At 42.4% G+C, this 19,935-nt stretch overlaps 1 long non-coding RNA gene across 3 annotated transcripts; it reads right to left on the bottom strand.

Moving 5' to 3' along the window:
* Positions 1-12,999: 12,999 nt before the first annotated feature.
* LOC119327656 lies at positions 13,000-18,828 on the bottom strand. Of its 3 annotated transcripts, XR_005158641.1 has the most exons (9): positions 18,594-18,828; positions 17,717-17,861; positions 16,176-16,403; positions 15,815-15,900; positions 15,033-15,162; positions 14,436-14,521; positions 14,236-14,336; positions 13,328-14,028; positions 13,000-13,252 (listed from the first exon to the last, which is right to left on the bottom strand). It is a non-coding gene; the product is annotated as an uncharacterized LOC119327656 (long non-coding RNA). The 3 variants fall into 3 exon arrangements; XR_005158637.1 differs by lacking the exon at positions 15,815-15,900 and having other exon boundaries at positions 18,594-18,827; XR_005158643.1 differs by lacking the exons at positions 13,328-14,028; positions 15,815-15,900 and having other exon boundaries at positions 18,594-18,826.
* Between the last annotated feature and the right edge of the window lie 1,107 nt (positions 18,829-19,935).

The raw sequence follows: 19,935 nt of genomic DNA, 5'->3' as shown, positions 1-19,935 counted from the left end.
GGTGGAATATGATGCACCCCCCACATGGTTCCATCAAGATGAAGATGACCACCATTTGGTCTTTCCCACCTCACCTACACCACTTGAGTGGAATGACAAAGGTAACAAAGGTGACCGTGATGCTCTAGTCCCACTAGTGGACATTCTTGACATTGATTGCTTGCATGATGTTGATCCACCTATTGCCATGCTTCATGCTAGTATGATTTCCCCATGTGATGATTTGCCCATTTATGATGAATATGATGATTCTCATGTGGAGTCTATTAGTAGTGATGCCATGTTACATAGGATTTCTTGTAACAATTCTTTAGGTCACATCATGTTTGATAATCCGCTTGACTTGTCATATGCTATGCAAGAGATCAACCATATGTCTTATTTGCAATCTCTTCATAGTGACTATGTATATGCCATTAAAATGAACCCAATTTGCACATATGACATAGATGACAAGCCCATGGTTATTGGCATTTGTTTTTCTTATGATGATATTGATATGCTACCTTTGCATCATTTATCTCATATGCCATGCCATTACCACCTAGCTTCGGATATGCATTGTTTTGGTGTTGTCCATTTTCTCCATATGATGTTTCTGATATTGCTCATGAGGAGACCCCCATAGTTTCCTCATGCATTTTAGGAGATTTTGATCCATCCCATTCATTGTATGATCCCAATACTTGTGTGCACCATATGCTCCCCATGATTAAACATGATATTGATGTGTCATATACTTGCATTCTCAATTTGTGTCCCCATCGTGTCATACACAATAACTATTCTTTCATGATGGATGACATGTTCATATACCATGCATCAAATTTCTTTGAGCGATACTTATCTTGTGCTAACTCACATGTGCACATACACATCATGATGGATGATGTGTAAATTTACCACGCGCATAATTTCTTTGGTTTGTGTCCTTTTTGTGTAGGTACCCATGAATACTTGTCAACCTCGCAATCCCACGAGTTGACAAAACGAGCTCTAGAGAGCAACGATGATTTGGGATCCCATGGATTGTCTTTCCCACCGCTCTCTTCGCGCAAAGACTTGGCGCATTTCTTATACATGGCCCTCACATGGTTATGGCTTATTGTCCATTATATATCATTTTCCCATCTTGCCATGTTCACTTTGCATGATATGCTATTTACTATGCCTTTGCCATGCATTTGTGACCCATGCTTTTGCATTACACATGATGATTGATTCTAGTACTTGTATGTGTATTTGCAAGCTTGGTGGAGATACTGCTTGTTATTGCCATGTTTCTTTTGTGCACCATTCCTATGATGATACTTTCATCTTGCTTTGTGCTCGTGCTTGCGATATGTCATGTGCATTTTCTTTGCCTATTATTTGCTCACATGACATGATTGCCATGATTTACTCTAGTGTGTTGCATCTTCGCTCCACTAGTTTGCACGACTTGATTACAATGCTTGCTTATGTTGCATCACCAATGATTCATACTTGCTCATTTCATGCGGTTGATGACAACCATCTATATGCTTTGCACATGAATCATATTGCTTCTTGTCATATATTTCCATGTGTTGCCTCTCTCATGCTAGACTTGCCATGTATTGAGTGCAACAATGCTTATAGTCTTGCTCATGAGATTGCCCCCATAGCATTCTCACATATGTTTGGAGATTTTGACATATTTCTTGTGAAGCATGCTTGTCTTACTTCTTTGCACCATATACCTAGTGCCATGAATTTAGCCGTTGTTGTATCATATTATTCATGCACTTGTGCTTCTAATGGTTTTGTGCAAAAGATGAGAACCATCATGATGGATGATGTGTTTATCTATCATGCGCATACGTTCTTTGTTTTGTTTTGTGCATGTGTAGGATACTTGGACTTTGTGTCGACTTCCACTTCACGTGAGTTGACCATTCGAGCTCTTGAGAGCGAGCCTCATACATTCTACCACGACTCGCTTCTACATCGTATTTGCTTCCACTTCGGCATTGTGAAGAATACACAAGGAAAAGCTTTCAAGGTGACATCCTTCTTGAGCTTGGATATTGTGGATCATACTTCATGTGTTGCTTGCACCATTTGCACGCATGTTCGAGATATTGCTTTCACCTATGATTGCCACATTTCCATGCTTCATCATATATATACCTTGTGTGTTGCATCCAATTCTTGGTCTACTTGCTACTATCATATGGTTGGTTGCACCAATATCATTTCCTCACATATGCCATGTCCCATTGCTTGTCACATGCTTGACTTGATTGCCTCACACATGATGAACAATTGCTCTTTCTATTGTGCTGAGTGCCACACTATATTCACTACACCCTATGCACATTATGCTTGGATTGTCTTGCACTTGACCCATGTGTTTAGACATCTCATCTTATTTGGTGTTGTGAATGATTCCTATGCCTACCATCGACCATTTGTCGAGCGCTTTATGCATGCTTGCTATGACCTTGAGGTGGATGCTTATGCTCTTGTCACACATATTTGCATGTCTACCTCACATTTGCATACTTGTCCCCATGATATCTTTGCTTATGCTCAATTGATATGCTTACATGCCATGTTGCAATCCTTTGTCACACCCGATGCTATGCTTGATGACGACACTTGTTTGGTGAACCACCTCTTGAATGCTTGGTTTTGCACTAACGCTAACCACATTTGTTTTTCCAAGTGTTTGTTGTTCTTGCTTCTTTTGAAGGAATCACTAGACGGTGCGACATTGGAGAGTGCCCATTTCGATTTTCAAGATGATGAGTGCTTGGTGACCGACCACTTCGACACAGCACCGCCATCTCTTTCCCATGGTGATTTGGTTTTCGATCCGAGGTCGGATCTTTTCCAAGGGGGAGGGGATGATGCGGAGCATCCTACGGTCATCACCATGTCAACAGTCCGTTTGGCAAGTGACACATGCGACCTCTACTTCTCATACATAAAGGTGAATCTTCTCCTTTACACGTGCTCACTTGACCCCTTCGAGGATGGTATACTACTTGACACTTCTCCCGTTTGCATGCATAGGTATTGTTGGAGCTTCACGGATGTTGAGGGGGAGTGCAAGCGCCAAGGAACAACTACACCATCTGCGAGGGAAGCCTAGAAGTGACGACGAAAGAAGATGGTGACAACCCCCAGGACCCGGACATCCGTCCAGGACCCCGGACATCCGGCCCCTGGAGCATCACCCACAGCAGTCGCCCAGCCGCCAAGTACCTACAGGCCCCGGACATCCGTCCCGCAAGCCCGGACATCCGGCGCCTCCCGACAGCCTGGACATCCGGCCATAAGCCCGGAAATCCGACGCCCCTATCCAGAGAGCACCGAGGCCGATCTCACCAGCCCGGACATCCGGCCCATGCCCCGAGCATCCGGCCTCCCGCGAACGCCCGGACATCCGGCCCCCAGCCCGGACATCCGGCGCCTGCCCGCGTGCAGAGTCGGGCCGAAGGCCCATGTATCCCCTCCTCACTTACCCCTTTGTGGACTAGCCTATATATACTCCATCCCCTTCCCCTAGTTTGGGTTATAAAATATGATAGCTCATTCTTAGGTGAGCTTTGCTCCTACCTCTACTCTTGAGAGAGAGAGACTACCACTCCCATGGAGTTCAAGACCTCCATGTGAGAAGATCCTGCGGGATATCATCAAGACCCCCTTGTGGGAAGATCCATCTAGGATATCATCAAGACCTCCTCTTGGAGATGAACCTTACCTTGTATCTTTCCCTTTGTTGTTCATGTATCTTGTGATCTTGTGTGTTTGATTGTATAGTGGATGTGTGATTTGGACTTGTTCTTGAGTGTTTCCCCTTGTGATTTCTCCCCGTTCTTCCCCGTGTTCGTCGTGCTCTTCGAGGGATCCCACTCCAAACATGAAAGATTGGCCTACACCGGGTTTGCCCCGTATCAGCAACTTATTTGTGGCACTACCGTTTGGGTCATATCAGTGTAAAGCGCATGAAGAAACTCCATAAAGATGGATTTTCGGAATCACTTGGTTATGAATCATTTGATGCTTGCGAACCGTGCCATTTGGGCAAGATGACTAAAGCTCCGTTCTCCGGAACAATGGAACGAGCTACTCACTTGTTGGAAATAATACATACCGATGTATGCGGTCCAATGAGTGTTGATGCTCGTGGCGAGTATCGTTATTTTCTGATCTTCACAAATGATTTGAGCAGATATGAGTATATCTACTTAATGAAGCACAAGTCTGAAAACATTTGAAAAGATCAAAGGAGTTCAGAAGTGAAGTGGAGAATCATCATAACTAGAAAATAAAGTTTCTACAATCTGATCGTAGAGGAGAATATTTGAGTTACGAGTTTGGTCTTCATTCAAAACAATGTGGAATAGTTTCATAGCTCACGCCACATGGAACACCACAGCGTAAAGGAAACTGTTGGGTACACCTTCTATCATAGATCTGAAAGGCCAGATATTCGTTGCTAAAAAATGGATCCTTTCTAGAGAAGGAGTTTCTCTCGAAAGAAGTGAGTGGGAGGAAAATAGAGCTTGATAAGGTAATTGTACCTTCTCCCGAATTGGAAAGTAGTTAATCACATAAATCAGTTCCAGTGATTCCTACACCAATTAGTGAGGAAGCTAATGATGATGATCATGAAACTTCAGATCAAGTTACTATCGAACCTTGTAGGTCAACCATAGTAAGATCCGTACCAGAGTGGTACGGTAATCCTATTCTGGAGGTCATGTTACTTGACCATGGCGAACCTACGAACTATAAGGAAGCGATGATGAGCCTAGATTCCGCAAAATGGCTTGAGGCCATGAAATCTGAGATGGGATCCATGTATGAGAACAAAGTGTGGACTTTGGTGGACTTGCCCCATGATCGGCAAGCCATAGAAATAAATGGATTTTCAAAGAGGAAGACGGACACTGATAGTATTGTTACTATCTACAAAGTTAGACTTGTCGAAAAAGGTTTTTTGACAAAGTTCAAGGTGTTGACTACGATGAGATCTTCTCACTCGTATCGATGCTTAAGTCTGTCCGAATCATGTTAGTAAGTTGCCACATTTTATGAAATCTAGCAAATGGATGACAAAACTACATTCCTTAATGGATTTCTTAAAAAAGAGTTGTATATGATGCAACTAGAAGATTTTGTCGATCTTAAAGGTGCTAACAAAATCTGCAAGCTCCAGCGATCCATCTATGGACTGGTGTAAGCATCTCGGAGTTGGAATATATGCTTTGATGAGTTGATCAAAGCATATGGTTTTATACAGACTTTTGGAGAAGCCTGTATTTACAAGAAAGTGAGTGGGAGCTCTATAGCATTTCTAAAACTATATGTAGATGACATATTGTTGATTGGAAATGATATAGAAATTCTGGATAGCATAAAAGGATACTTGAATAAGAGTTTCTCAAAAAAGACCTCGGTGAAGCTGCTTACACATTGAGCATCAGGATCTATAGAGATAGATCAAGACGTGTGATAAGATTTTTCAATAAGTACATATCTTGATAAGATTTTGAAGTAGTTCAAAATGGATCAGTCAAAGAAGGAGTTCTTGCCTGTGTTACAAGGTGTGAAGTTGAGTAAGACTCAAAACCTGACCTTGGCAGAAAATCGAAAGAGAATGAAAAGTCATTCCCTATGCCTCAGTCATAGGTTCTATAAAGTATGCTATGCTGTGTACCAGACCTATTGTATACCTTGCTCTGAGTTTGGCAAGGGAGTACAATTTTGATCTAGGAGTAGATAACTGGACATCGGTCAAGATTATCCTTAGTGAGGACTAAGGAAATATTTCTCGATTATGATAGTGATAAAAGAGCTCGCCATAAAAAGTTATGTCAATGCAATTTTTTGACACTGATCCAGATGACTCTAAGTCTCAATCTGGATACATATTGAAAGTGGGAGCAATTAGCTAGAGTAGCTCCGTGCAGAGCATTGTAGACATAGAAATTTGCAAAATACTTACGGATCTGAATGTGACAGACCCGTTGACTAAACTTCTCTCACGAGCAAAACATGATCATACCTTAGTACTCTTTGGGTGTTAATCACATAGCGATGTGAACTAGATTATTGACTCTAGTAAACCCTTTGAGTGTTGGTCACATGGCGATGTGAACTATGGGTATTAATCACATGGTGATGTGAACTATTGGTGTTGAATCACATGGCGATGTGAACTAGATTATTGACTCTAGTGCAAGTGGGAGACTGAAGGAAATATGCCCTAGAGGCAATAATAAAGTATTATTTATTTCCTTATTTCATGATAAATGTTTATTATTCATGCTAGAATTGTATTAACCAGAAACATAATACATGTGTGAATACATAGACAAACATAGTGTCACTAGTATGCCTCTACTTCACTAGCTCGTTGAATCAAAGATGGTTAAGTTTTCTAGCCATAGACATGAGTTATCATTTGATTAACGGGATCACATCATTAGAGAATGATGTGATTGACTTGACCCATTCCGTTAGCTTAGCACTTGATTGTTTAGTATGTTGCTATTGCTTTCTTCATGACTTATATATGTTCCTATGACTATGAGATTATGCAACTCCCGTTTCTGGAGGAACACTTTGTGTGCTACCAAACGTCACAACATAATTGGGTGATTATAAAGGTGCTCTACAGGTGTCTCCGAAGGTACTTGTTGAGTTGGCGTATTTTGAGATTAGGATTTGTCACTCCGATTGTCGAAGAGGTATCTCTGGGCCCTCTGGATAATGCACATCCCTATAAGCCTTGCAAGCAATGTGACTAATGAGTTAGTTGCAGGATGATGCATTACATAATGAGTAAAGAGACTTACCGGTAATGAGATTGAACTAGGTATTGAGATATCGACTATCGAATCTCAGGCAAGTAACATATCGATGACAAAGGGAACAACGTATGCTGTTATGCGGTTCGACTGATAAAGATCTTCATAGAATATGTGGGAGCCAATATGAGCATCCAGGTTCTGCTATTGGTTATTGACCGGAGATGTGTCTCGGTCATGTCTACATAGTTCTAGAACCCGTAGGGTCCGCACGCTTAACGTTCGGTGACGATTTATATTATGAGTTATGTGTTTTGATGTACCGAAGGTAGTTCGGAGTCCCGGATGAGATCGGGGACTTGACGAGGAATCTCCAAATGGTCGAGACGTAAAAATTGATATATTGGACGACTATATTCGGACACCGGAAAGGTTCCGAGTGATTCGGGTATTTATCGGAGTACCGGAGAATTACGGGAATTCGTCGGGGAGTATATGAGCCTTATTGGGCTTTAGGGGAAAGAGAGAGGGGAGGCTGCGCCCCCCCCACAGGCCTAGTCAGAATTGGACTAGGGGGAGGGGCTGCGCCCCCTCCTTCCTTCTCTTCTCTTTTCCCTTTCCTTCTCTCCTACTCCTACTACATGGAAGGGGGGGAATCCTACTCGGTGGGAGTAGGACTCCCCAGGGCGCCCCATAGTTGAGGGCCGGCCCTCCCCCTCCTCCACTCCTTTATATACGGGGGAGGGGGGCATCCCATGGACACACAAGTTGATCTGTTGATCTCTTCCAGCCGTGTGCGGTGCCCCCCTCTACCATATTCCACCTCGATCATATCGTAGCGGTGCTTAGCCGAAACCCTGCGTCGGTAACAACATCATCACCGTCATCACGCCGTCGTGCTGATGAAACTCTCCCGTGAAGCTCTGCTGGATCGGAGTTCACGGGACGTCATCGAGCTGAACGTGTGCTGAACTCGGAGGTGCCGTATGTTCGGTACTTGGATCGGTCGGACCGTGAAGACGTACGACTACATCAACCGCGTTGTGCTAACGCTTCCGCTTTCGGTCTATGAGGGTACGTGGGCGACACTCTCCCCTCTCGTTGCTATGCATCATCATGATCTTGCGTGTGCGTAGGATTTTTTTTAAATTACTACGTTCCCCAACAGTTGGGCGATGAAGAATTTATCAAGCATGTGGTGGAGACCCGTGAAACTAATGCTAAAAACTGGCTTTCTTGAAGCTAGAATCTCTATCGCGGTGAATTTGTCAAGATGGCGATCACACTATGTGCGATATGGACAACGCGGAGAAAAGCGTGGCGATGTTCCAAAGCCCAATGTCTACCTATCTTTTTTATCGAGAGATTTATCTCTCAGTGAGAAAGCTTAAAGAGATTGTTTCATGCTTATGATTATTGAGATCAGATTTTTCATAAATATATCATTAATTATTGTTGTGTTTCTCAACATCAAATGCATTTTACCTTTACCCCCTTGCCAATAAAATGCATTTTACATATCAAAACTTGAGCGCCGGAGATATTGTCGATAAGGACAAATTATTGGGCAGCAAAAAGGTGTCCCATACCGGGTCAGTGATAGTTTAGCTTACAGTGCTACATGTCCTAATTTGTGCATCTTCATATTATTTGTTCCCATACCGTTCATTAGTTATTGTTGTCTTTTCTGAACATCAAATGCATTTTACCTTCGCCCTCGAAAAAATCATTTTACTTATCAGAACTTGAGCAGAAGATTATTGGGCGGTGAAATGGTTTGTTCTGTATCGGGTCTGTTATATTTTAGCTCAGCGTGCTCTATTTTGGGAATTTGCATACTCTTGGTTGGAGGATAAAAGTGATCCTCGTAAGTTATTTGTTTACGAGATAAAATCTTTTAAAAGCCATGTGCTAATGTTAATGTCATTAGTTATTGTTGTCTTTCTGAACATCAAATGAATTTTACCTTTACCCCCTAAAGAATGCAGTTGGCGTAAAAAAATGCATTTTACTTGTCGGGACTTGAGCATTGAAGATTATTGGGCATTGGAAAGGTTTGTTCTGTATCGGTTTGTTATATTTTAGCTCACCGTGCTACATGTTCCTATTTTGTGCATTTTCCTACTCTTGGTTGGAGGATAAAAGTATATACACACACATATATATATATATATATATATATATATATATATATGACAAATTTTTCCTACTATCGGGTGTAGTTACTCCCAATTTTGTTTGATACGTTCTAGGTAGTATCTATTATATTAAAGAGTATGTACGCGTAGTATGTAGTATATAAGAATGTTTAGGTAGTATATATACTACTTTTTTGGTAGTATGTATCGTATTTTGTGCATACTCTATTTCGCGTATAAATATATATGTATTTCACAAATACAATAAAACCATGAGCTCACTTACAATTTTTTCATATAACTCACTTTGGAGTATCTTAGATGTTGTATATGAGCATACTAAAAATAATAAATTAGAGTATATACTACCAAATGGTAGTATATGAGAAATGGGTATAGCTACACCCGGTAGTAGGATACATTTTCTCTCTCTCTATATATATATATCAGGAAAAAAATAGTAGGAGTTAGAGAAAAAACACTGTGACAGAGAAGAAAGCTACATGTTCCTATTTGGTGAGTGATAGGCGCCGGCGTCCCGGCCAAAACTTTCAGCCGGTCTGCCTAGGGCCATTCGATCTGTACATGCATACCCGTCAGATCAATCCCCTTGCTCTAAAAAAAGTCAGATCAATCCCCCTTCCCCTCCTTCGTCAACCTCCCGCACGGGAAAATAGGGAGAGGACGAGAATGCCGCCTCCGCCCGCGCCAACCGCCTCGCCTCGTCTTCCGGTTGCAGCACCGCCGCGTGCGCCACTGCCTCGCCTTGTCTTCCCGTTGCAGCACCACCGCATGTGCCGTCGTTCTGTCGGCCTGACGCCTCTCGTCGTGCGGCCGCCGGGATTGCAGCACGGTTGCCCGCGAAAATTCAGCTTCTGCCGTTTGTAGCTCTTCATCGGCTGGTTCCAACATGTGGACGTCGTGGTTGCGGCAGCCCCCGCCGTCGCTATCTCAGCTCGCCACCGAAACCGGCTTCCACCACCGTGTTCATCAAAAAGAGCTTCGACAACGAAAAAGGGGTTCCGCTGGTAATAGCAAAAACCAAAAACCGTCCTAGCAAAAATATATCACGGTTCTAGCAAAAATGTGCCCTCACCAAAGGTCACAAACAAAATAAATGTCGCTGGTTCCAGCTCCGCTGCAGTTGGTTGTAACAAAATTGATTGCTGGTTATAGCAGAAAAAAACTTATGCAACAAAACACATAGCAACCGTTGTCCGTCGCCGCCCCAAATCCTAGCATATGCAGCAAAATCAAAAATGCCGGATCCAACAAAAATCAAAGCGGTTCCAGCAAAAATCCAGCCGGAGGTTGAAGCTTTACCAACAAAAATCTCCAGTATTAGGTTGAAGCAGAAAAAATTACCGGTTCCAGCAAAATAGAAAGACCGTGGTAGTAATTTTAAACTGCTTCCAGCAAAATCAAAACAAGATGATAGCAAAAATTAGGATCGGTTCCAGCAAAAAAAGAATATAGTTGCTGCAAAAATCCCCCCTACTTGTAACATCCCCAACCAGTGGTTCCAGCAAAAATCCAGCCGAAGGTTGAAGCTTTATCAACAAGAATTTTCGTTGCCAGGCACTAGACTGGCTGGTTCCAGCCAAGCACGCGGTGGGGCGGGCGTGGGGTGGGGGGTGGGGGGTGGGGGGTGATGCACGACGGAGTAGCAACAAACTAGTGCTCTCATGGCTGCAGGAGGAATGAAAGGAGAGAGAGAGGGGGAGGAATCGAGCTTGAGAGGGCTTGCATGGTGAGAGGGATTTGATGAAGATAGATGCTGGTGTGGCTCAGGATAAGGTGGGGGAAATATAGCGGTGTGGTGCGGCTGAGGATAAGGTGTGGTGGAGAAAGGGAGCGATGTGGGCCCACGAGTCAAGTCGCGTGTCGCGAGCGACCGGCCAAAAACTCGGCCGGTGCCCCGACGTAAAACGTTTCCCTTCCTATTTTGGGCATTTTCATACTCTTTGTTGGACGATAAAAGTGACCGCCATAAATAAATAAATAAATTGTTTCTCGTATATATACTAGAAAAAACAGTAGGAGTTAAAAAAAGGTTGTGACAAAGATAAAAAATACATGTTCATATTTTGGGCATTTTCACACTCCTGGTTGGAGGATAAAAATGACCGCCATAAATAAATAAATTGTTTCTCATGGTATATATATCAGGAAAGAAAATTAGTAGGAGTTAAAAAAAGTATACATATTCATATTGTGGGCATTTTCATACTCGTGTTTGGAGGATTAAAGTGACCGTCATAAATAAATAAATTGTTTCTAGTACATATATCAGAAAAAAATAGGAGTTAAAAAAGGCAACTAAAAAAAGCCATGTGCTAATGTCTAGCACCGACTCCACACGTACTTTGCCTCTTTTTTTATTGGTTGGCTCTGGCCTCGGTCCATTTTCCGGCTCTGGCTCTTTTTCTTTTGTGGGCTCTATAAAGAGCCTCTTTTCTTTTTTTCTCGTGGGCTCTAATAAATTGGTTTGGGCATTATCACACTCCTGATTGGAGGATAAAAATGACCGCCATAAATAAATAAATTGTTTCTCATGGTATATATATCAGGAAAAAAATTAGTAGAAGCTAAAAAAATATACATATTCATATTATGGGCATTTTCATACTCTTGGTTGGAGGATAAAAGTGACCGTCATAAATAAATAAATTGTTTCTCGTACATATATCAGAAAAAAATAGGAGTTAAAAAAAGCAATTAAAAAACAAGCCATGTGCTAATGTCTAGCACAGACTCCACAAGTACTTTGCCTCTTTTTTTATTGGTTGGCTTTGGCCTCGGTTCATTTTTCGGCTCTGGCTCTTTTTCTTTTGTGGGCTCTATAAAGAGCCTCTTTTTTTTCTCATGGGCTCTAATAAATTGTTTTGGGCATTATCACACTCCTGATTGGAGGATAAAAATGACCGCCATAAATAAATAAATTGTTTCTCATGGTATATATATCAGGAAAAAAAAGTAGGAGTTAAAAAAATATACATATTCATATTGTGGGCATTTTCATACTCTTGGTTGGAGGACAAAAGTGACTGTCATAAATAAATAAATTGTTTCTCGTACATATATCAGATAAAAAATTAGGAGTTAAAATAAGGTCGTGACAGAGATAAAAACTTAAAAAAAGCCATGTGCTAATGTCTAGCACAGACTCCACATGTACTTTCCGTCTTTTTTTATTGGTTGGCTCTGGCCTCGGTCCATTTTAGCTCTTTTTCTTTTGTGGGCTCTATAAAGAGCCTTTTTTCTTTTTTTCTCGTGGGCTCTAATAAATTGTTTTGGGCATTATCACACTACTGGTTGGAGGATAAAAATGACCGCCATAAAGAAATAAATTATTTCTCATGGTATATATATCAGGAAAAAATTAGTAGGAGTTAAAAAAAGTATACATATTCATATTGTGGGCATTTTCATACTCTTGGTTGGAGGATAAAAGTGACCGTCATAAATAAATAAATAAAAAATTAGGAGTTAAAAGTGACCGTGACAGAGATTAAAAATTAAAAAAAGCCACTTTGCCTCTTTTTTTAGGCCTCTTTTCCTTTTTCTCATGGGCTAGGCTCTTTTTCTTTTGTGGGCTCTATAAAGAGCCTATTTTCTTTTTTTTTCTCATGGGCTCTAATAAAGGCCTCTTCACCTTTTTCTCATGGGCTAGGCTATGAAGCCTCTATTTTTATTGGTTGGCTCTGGCCTCGGTCCATTTTTCGGCTCTGGCTCTTTTTCTTTTGTGGGCTCTAAAAGAGCCCTTTTTTTTCTCATGGGCTCTAATAAAGGCCTCTTTTCTTTTTTCTCATGGGCTAGGCTATGAAGCCTCTTGTGGGCTCTGAAGCCTCTTTCCTTTTGGTGGGCTCTAAGGCCTCTTTCTCGGCTGGTTGTCCCCGTGGAGGTAATGCGATTGGAGGAAGGCACTATATAAGCTGGGCACAGCGTCCCACAGCAGGCGAGGTGGGACAATTTTTAGAGCATACAACCTGTGCGCTCGTCCGCATGGGCTGACTCGTCACGCACGCGCGCTGACACAGTATCCGGCCCACCAGAGGTTTCAACGATCGAAAAAATAAATAAATGATGTTCGCTAATATAATACACGGTCCAGAGATCGAACGCCGGACCTTGCTGTATTATCCAGCCGTAATAAACCGTCACGTTTTCTTTGAGACAATGATGAGAACTACTCCTACTTAGTCATCACCTGTTCCTGCGACCTGCTAACAAAGCCACGACCACGACGATGCGTTCTCCAAAACTCTGGCCTCATGTCGACGTGCGCCACCGCCCACTCGCAGCATCGTCCACCTGCAGTCATCCGCTCTGTGCAGAAGCCATTAAGGTTAGACTTATACAGGGGGAACACACCGATTGCATTGATCAAGGTTAGATTTATACAAGTGGATGTCCAGCTCGACATGCTTGGTGCCGTGGTGGTGAACGAGATTACTAGATAGGTACACGGCAGAGATGTTGTCGCAGTAGACCAGCATGGCAGCGTTGCAGTGGTGACCGCGCAGCAGAGCTTGCCGAGGAGTTGTCGAAGCCAGACACACTCGGCCCGGTGTTGGCCACGCTACGGTACTCTGCCTCCACGCTGGAGCGGGACGCCGTGGGCTGGCGCTTCGAGGACCACGAGACCAGCGCGTCGACGAGGAACCGATAGAATGCCATATTTTCAGAGGCATCTGGAGGTTATGGAACGGATAACATGTCGACGCGGGAGAGACACGAAGCAGGCGTGGGTGGGGATGAGCTGGTGCACGCAATCGGTGGCGAACACAAGGCTGCTGCTACGCACATCTGGTACCCGCAGGACTCCCTCCATTCCGGGCGAGGTGGGTGCACGGGACCAAGGACCGGACACAGCGCCCACGCAAAGATGCCAGGAAGCAAGACGGGGGGTGACTAGCTCCAGCAGCGACGCCGGGGGGTGACTACCTCCAGCAGCGACGCACGCGGGCTGTGCCTGGGGTGCTAAGCAGGGTACCCAGCAGACTGCCGGATCCCCTCGTCTTCCCGGACGCTGCGGAAGGAGAAGATGCACCGCGGGCCACCGCCAACCGCCGACACTGCATTACCATGCCCTGAGCCGCCACCTACTCGCCCCGCACAGCCATAAGCCGCCCCGCACAGCCCATCATCGTAATACATACAGGGTTGGAAAAAAAACTTTAATCTTTTATTAGGCAAAGTAAATCTTGTTTCTTCAGCATCGCTACATTTTATTTTGGAATGCTTAATATGAAACTGCAGCGCAAACAGCATCGTTGTTGAAAATAGTTCCTGGATGATGGTAAACATACCTTTTTCACGGTAAGCACATGAGCCCTTTCAGTACATGGCCGGTTCGTTGTTATAGTTCATTTCAAACGGCTGAAAGAGCAACTCGTTCTTGTCCTTTGACCTTCAGAGAACGGTAGAAAGTTAGGGACTGTAGATAACAGAAGAATTGAATAGGATAATGCAAACAAATATTTAGATTACGTAGATGATGAAAGAAGACCTTCAGCATATCGTAAGCTTCGTTTTCGCCCTTTCTGGACTTCACTAGCATCCAAAAGCATGTCTTGTACTGGATCCTGTTGTGACCTGTGAATTGTACAGGGAGTCAGCTCATTTTCTTATGGTTTGTTGTTCGAACTAGCTACAACAGTAATAAGCCCTTGCATCAGGATACTATTAGAAAATGAAAATGAAGTGACAAGGGCATTGATAAGTATTCATCACAGTAAAACACTAAACAAGAACTAAATTTAATGCATACATACTGGTGTGGATGAAGAGATAAATTTAGATGTTACATATTGTACTACTGTCGACAAGAAACTGTAAATGGCATTGGAGCATATACATTCCATAAATAGGAAACTAGGGGTCCTCACTGATCAATTTGGCAGGCGCTGATATGAACAACAGTTCAATTACAACATGGAAGCCTATGGATGTATTCGTACTTCTATAATATATTCGTATCTATATTTTTCTTCTCCCAAACACACAGTTAGACCGATGTTGTATACAGTACAGTACTGGTTGTATGTATGAAAGTTGACTGGAGCTGGACTGGAAGCATTGCTAAAACTATAATGATTCAACCAACCTTCTCGAAGAATGTTTTGATGTTTTTCTCGAAACTCATGTCCTATGATATCAAAAATTGACACTGTAATTGCCAACCGGGTTCTTTTTATAAGATTCCCATAATCGTCAATTTTCAGCGTTGTTTCTACCTGCAATGATATGTACAACAACACTTCCATCAGTATTCGAAAGAGCACCATACAGGGTTAACTGTTCTTAAGTAAGAGTTGAGCAAAACATGTCCCACAAAATAACATTATTCAACAATCAGACCCACAATAGAAATACATTACGTAATCTGCACAGCTGATTAGAAGAATTATAGCATTCGACCAATATCAGACAAGGAAATGGCGTGAAATGCCAAATACGGAGTTCCGATTATCCCTCAAAACTAAAGTATAGAGGGACTTTTCACATTTAACTATCTGGATATCAGATGCGAATTCAGAAATGCTAGATTGATCTCTGCACCAAGTTATGATTAGAAACTATGATGGTCATTTGCATAAATCATGCAAGCGATATCTTGTGACAGAAACATGGAAATTATGTCACTGAGAATGAGTAGGAACATTTAATGATGATTTCCTTTTGTATGGTTGACACCATTACGTTATCTCGATAAACGCTGGATCCTTTTCGGAACATAGTCGATTCATCATCATGGATGATTTGGAACTGTTGTGAAAGCAACTCGATTTTATCCTTAGAAAATGTTCCCTAGAATAGATGGTTCACAAAAAAGAATTTATACAAATGATACAAAAGACAACTCAAACTCTATAAAACTTAGATTACCTTCAATGCTTGTTGTGCCTCTTTTTCAGTTTTTTCAGATATCACTAATGTCCAGAAGCATGTATTTTAATGATCATTTCTATGACCTGAAACACACGTCTCAAATTAAATATGTTCATTATACTTACCCAATAAACTAAAACAAACTAAGCAACGGAGCAACCGGACATACAAATCTATTGAATGATGATACATACACCATACTTGTGTTTATTTAATATTGCTGACGTTTCTACAACTTTGGGGGAATAACATACATGACAAGATGTTATTGTAGAGGAGATCAACATGCACAATTGCAAAATACAAGAATCTTATCACTTATACTAGGAAACTGTCGACTGTAGTTAAAGAAGCTTACAGTCCAGTTGCCTCCATGCCAAATAATCACGAATGGTCTTCATATTTGGATAGCATACAACTCGCCCATCAAAATATGGAGCCTCTCTCAACTCTTTATTTGGAAAGAAATCTTTCAACTTCATCACATACACAGGTGTGATGTAAGAAACACACAAAGAGAGAATTTTGCTGCAATTATTGGTAGAGAAGTCTTTGACAGAATTCTGTTCCCTCTCTGAAAACAAAACTGCAAAGCAAACAGAAATATGAGAACCTAACATTATTATCTGAGAACAAAGCCCGTGCAATTCAAAAGTATCTCCATTCATAAAAGTATTTGCATACAAATTTTTAATATAAAATTTGCATCCATTTTACAATCTAACTTTCATGAGAAGATGTTATACGGGTTATACCTGTACTCATCACTAAGAGCATCTCTAGTAGATCCCTTATATCGCGGTACCGTAAAAGCATTATAAGGGGAACCTTAAACCTGTTTTGTGGTACCGTGCAGGCTACATTGGAACGGATCCCAAAAAAAAATACCGTAATACCAAATATTCCCCGTGGTCTTCTCCTTCTTCCTTTCACCCGCATCTCCCTGAATCCTTGTCGCCACACACCGTGCAGTCCACCTCCGCACACGACGAACCAGGTGTCGCCGCACACCTCGCAGGCCGCCTCGCACGCGCCTGGCTGCTCGGCGGAGCACCGACCAGAGCCGCGACTGCTCGTGCAGCGCAACCACCTCGTCGGCGACGCCAACGTACCTCCCGTCTATGAACAGCCGCAGCAGCAGCGGCATGTCACCGTCCCTCCCAAGGAGCACGCACGGAGCTAGCGCCGGCCCACCGAAATCAACTAGAATCGCTCCAGATCAGGCCTGTCCGCTGGAAATTTGGCCGGAATCGAGACTGACATGATAGATCTTGATCAAAATGAAAACTATTCTGGCGGTTGGACCTGAAACTTCCCTCCCGCCAACTGTCTTTTTTTAAGGTGAACAGAAAAATTTGCCCTGAATCCTGAACAACTGCAGGATTGGAGGCTTATTTTAAGGTTTCCCTCAAAAAAATATGCGGGTCGGCCGATTTTGAGTGGTCTGGCCGGGTCGGTTTTTCCGCTCAATCCCGTAAAAAGCAGTTATTTTACAGTTTTGGCTCTTTTAAGGGGTCTGCTAGAGATGCTCTAACACCATAAGAAAACACTATGTCAGGAAATTCCTCGAGGATAGAACTAGCACAAGCATTCATCAATCTTAAAGCGCTCTCATCATTTGGTTTCTCAAAGGCGTGTATCTTCGAGAATCTAACAAAAAGAGGAGTGAAATTAGTGGAGACTGGAACAACAAAGATAAGCTATTTATAATCTGAAGCAACAGTAATTCCCAGATATGCATATAGTAACCTTCATTGCATGTTTCCCACATGCTTATACTTCAACAATCAAGCAAAAGACATTGGTACATGGACAAGATTAAGAACTTGACATGGTGAAATGATCTATGCAGTTGCTTAACCACTTTTTTTTCTTATTGAAGGAAGAGATGAACAGTACCGGTGGAAATGACAGCCATCTAAGCAGACAATGATCCAGTTGGAGGCCGGGAGGTGATGGTCGAACTCGAATTCCCTCTTCACATACTCGTACTCGCTATTGGCCATCAATACACGCCACAGAACACATGTTCTTGGAGCTACACCTACATAAAATTGTAGCAAAGAGACAGTTTAGAAAATTTGGGTGAAATCTTCATTGCAAGTTTGCAACTAGCATTTTTGGATTTAACACATTTTCCATTGTAAACGTCTGAATGAACTAATTTCTCTGGTGACATTGTAATGTTTTTATTTCCCATTATAACAAGAGGCGACATGGTTGACCATGACCAAATAACCATGTTTCCCTTCCCCTCAAGATTTTACTGGATTTTTTTTGTTTTTCTTCACTAAGGCAAACTTCATCACACCTGTTGCTCGAGAAACATTTCCGCTGTAGACATCAGGTAACAAAAGGTGAACGTATATTTTGTTTCTAAACCTACGTAACTTTGGACGTTGGTGGAAAAGGTGGTCCCGTTCCTATACAAACTGGAACCGAGGAGGTTCCTCCCTGATTTGTCCTTTTTTTTTTCTTATTTGAGAGAGTAGAACCGGTGCGCATCATACAGTGCGGTACAAGAAATTAGAGTAGGAAACCATACAGGAAAGCAGAATTTTACACTAGCTAGCTTGTAATCGACAACAACAAGAGTTCACACAAATTTGACATGTCAGTTTTGACCAAACTAGACATCCCAGGGTTCTGATTGCAGGAGCGTCTGCAGGCAAGAATATCAATTTGCTTCATTCTAGTGTTAACTAAAGCAGAATAGCAACAACATAGCAGAAGTGGTGCCCGCCGAACTGTAGGCAGACTTAGGTTTTTTACTAACCTGCGACCTGGCCGGGGCAATGGAGGCTGGCTGCCGGTCAAGCGCGCTCCGAACCTGGAAGCGGCGGCGGTGCTGGCGCCTAGCTGAGAGCGTGTTTTCCGGTCAGTGCCGTGCGCCGGCGATGGCGGCGGGAGCACTGGAGGCGATGGCGGAGGGAGCACTGGAGCTGGAGGCGATGGAGGAAGGAGAGAGCGACATTTTTTTTAGGGAAGAAAGCGACGTTTCAGGATGCGGCGCGAGGTGACAGAGCGGAGACCCTCGTGACTAGGCTGGGCCTGGGCCTCATGGCTTCAGGTTGATCTATATGACATTCGGTTGTAATCCTAAAAATACTAGTTGAATGCCCGTGTGTTGCCACGGGACATAAAATAGATACACCGGTCATCGTTTTAATCCGGAAGTGTATGTCAAACATGATGGATATTCAGCCATATAACGACAACCACCAATTCTTTCTCCCACTTTTTTTCTCCTGGACGCTAACCATGTCTATATTTCACCATGGAATAGTAGGGGAGGCTCCTGATGTGTATTTTAAAAATTAGAAGTGTGTCCCTAACTCCCTATGTCACCATCTCTTTCACTACTTCCCTTGCATCCAGAAAAGCGGCATATTTCTCCCGCCGTTCCTTCCTCTCCACATCCATTGTCTTAATCCATCTTTGCTCTACCATTGTTGTCAATTCAAATGTTAGTCACTTCGCCTTACTATTGCTTGGGTAGTTCTTCAAAACATTAGAAAGATCTATGAAATGGTGCATATATATCAAGAGAAATGATGAGTAGGGATGACGACTTACCAACAAAGGGACATATAATCACCAACTCCCCTTTATACCTCATTCATCCTGGGGTGGCCATTTGTATAATCAATGTAACCTGGAACATGTACATAACTAATATTATCTCCATCAAATATGATGATAACCCAATGATTACAAATGCTCCAACACCCTAGTATGATCATTTTGTTGAAGCAGGGTGAGTATTGCGTTGATATGCATCAACAAGTATGTCCATGAGTGGCAGGCCTCTATGGGAAAAAGTGAGCTGAGTAGAAGAGAAAAAGAAGCACAACACTGGATAAATACTTGGATAAATAAAAGATTCTAAGCTCTTCACTACCATAATTGTAACCTTTATTCAATAAACAAAAATATAGTAAGGAGACACAAATATGATAAGAGCAGGCTGATCTACTAAATAGTAAGTACGGTATTTCATGTTGACCTAATTCATTCAAATGCTTACAGGAACAGGTACACTTGCAAATCCAGGATACATTTATTTATTACAGATTTTTTTGGTGAATACGCAAAAGGCTTGCATATCATTGCATTCA

The sequence above is a fragment of the Triticum dicoccoides genome, chromosome 1B (genome assembly GCF_002162155.2).
Source record: "Triticum dicoccoides isolate Atlit2015 ecotype Zavitan chromosome 1B, WEW_v2.0, whole genome shotgun sequence".
NCBI classification, from domain to species: domain Eukaryota; kingdom Viridiplantae; phylum Streptophyta; class Magnoliopsida; order Poales; family Poaceae; genus Triticum; species Triticum dicoccoides.
The sequence above is the reverse complement of the archived record's forward strand: the minus strand, read 5'-3'. Positions and strand labels throughout refer to the sequence as shown.